At 26.4% G+C, this 1,425-nt stretch overlaps 1 pseudogene; it reads right to left on the reverse strand.

Moving 5' to 3' along the window:
• On the reverse strand, positions 233 to 745 carry LOC104779551 (annotated as a pseudogene).

Genomic DNA, 1,425 nt, shown 5'->3' on the forward strand with positions numbered 1-1,425 from the left:
TATTTTTTAGAAAATTATCTAAAAGGTATGATTGAAGAAACACAACTTTTGATGGTATATATCCAGATTGCTATTATATATAGATTAGTTGGTAGTACTGTTCAAATATTTTAAATTGTTGGTATAATACAAGCAATTTAAATTATATAATAATAAGAATAATAATAATAATAATAATAATAATAATAATAATAATAATAATAATAATAATAATAATAATTTGTTACATTTTTTAACCCGAATATGATGAAAGAGCACCAATTTCAGTAGAACATCTGTTCCATACTTTATTAGTTCTAGAAACCCTTTTATAATTATAATGTTTTAATGAATAGCTTTGAAAAAATAATTTCATATATTCCATTAAACATTGCTTTCCAGCTTTCACTACCCCCACACAACAATCCCTTGAAGCATGTCTGTTCACAAGAATTTCAGCTATCATTTCTTCAAAACATAAAAATGCGGAATTTCGAGTTTTGTATCCTGTATTTTTACTGCACTTCATAAGATAATATATATATCCTCTTTTGAAGTTTTTCCATAGATATTGGTATTATATTCGATCGAACTTGGTGAAGTTGCATATAACGCTGTATCAAACTCGTCATTTGACATGAGTGGTGGCTCATCATTATTCTCTTCAATAGCCAAATTTGGATGAGAAAGCAATACCAAAACCATGATTACAGAAAATATCATGAAAATAGTTTTATTCTCCATTTTAAAATAGATTGACTACTTATTAATTGGGTTTTCTTTGTTTTTTATGCCACTAAACGAGGATTTTGTATGTATTTATAGTGTCGAATGTTCATTAATGTTATTATTAGTTACATTTTATCAAATAATGATAATAACATATTTGTTTATTTATCTCTCCCCAACAATATGTTATCAGTTATCAACATAATTCACATCTTTTGACGTTTTACATCATTCACAAATATGGCTCGTTTAATGCATTTCAGTTTATGAAAATATTTATAATTTAATACTTCTATAAATTAATAAACACTATAAATTAATAAATTTTGCTTGTCCCAAGTCGGGTCAGTGTAAAAAATAACAAAATTCGATAAGATAATAAGATAATAATTTTTTTGAAATTCTCATGTAAAATATAGTTCCAATAAAACAAAACATCGTACCACCAAACATCGTACCACAAAACCACAACAATAAAACCAAGGAGCTGCGTAGACAAATCATATATATTACTTAGAAACGTGGGGTTAAAATTTAACGATGTTACATGATTCTGTCACGCTTATACACGTCCGTTAATCCGTAAGTATGAATCTACTAACACTTCTATAAACGAGTATTTTTTATGGCAAATTTAAATAAACGAGGTATTTTTCTTCCAATAAAATAACACGAGGTATTAAACGTCCAAATAAAAAATAGATGACGGTTTTTTCG

This window comes from Camelina sativa, chromosome 4 (genome assembly GCF_000633955.1).
Source record: "Camelina sativa cultivar DH55 chromosome 4, Cs, whole genome shotgun sequence".
Lineage (NCBI taxonomy): Eukaryota > Viridiplantae > Streptophyta > Magnoliopsida > Brassicales > Brassicaceae > Camelina > Camelina sativa.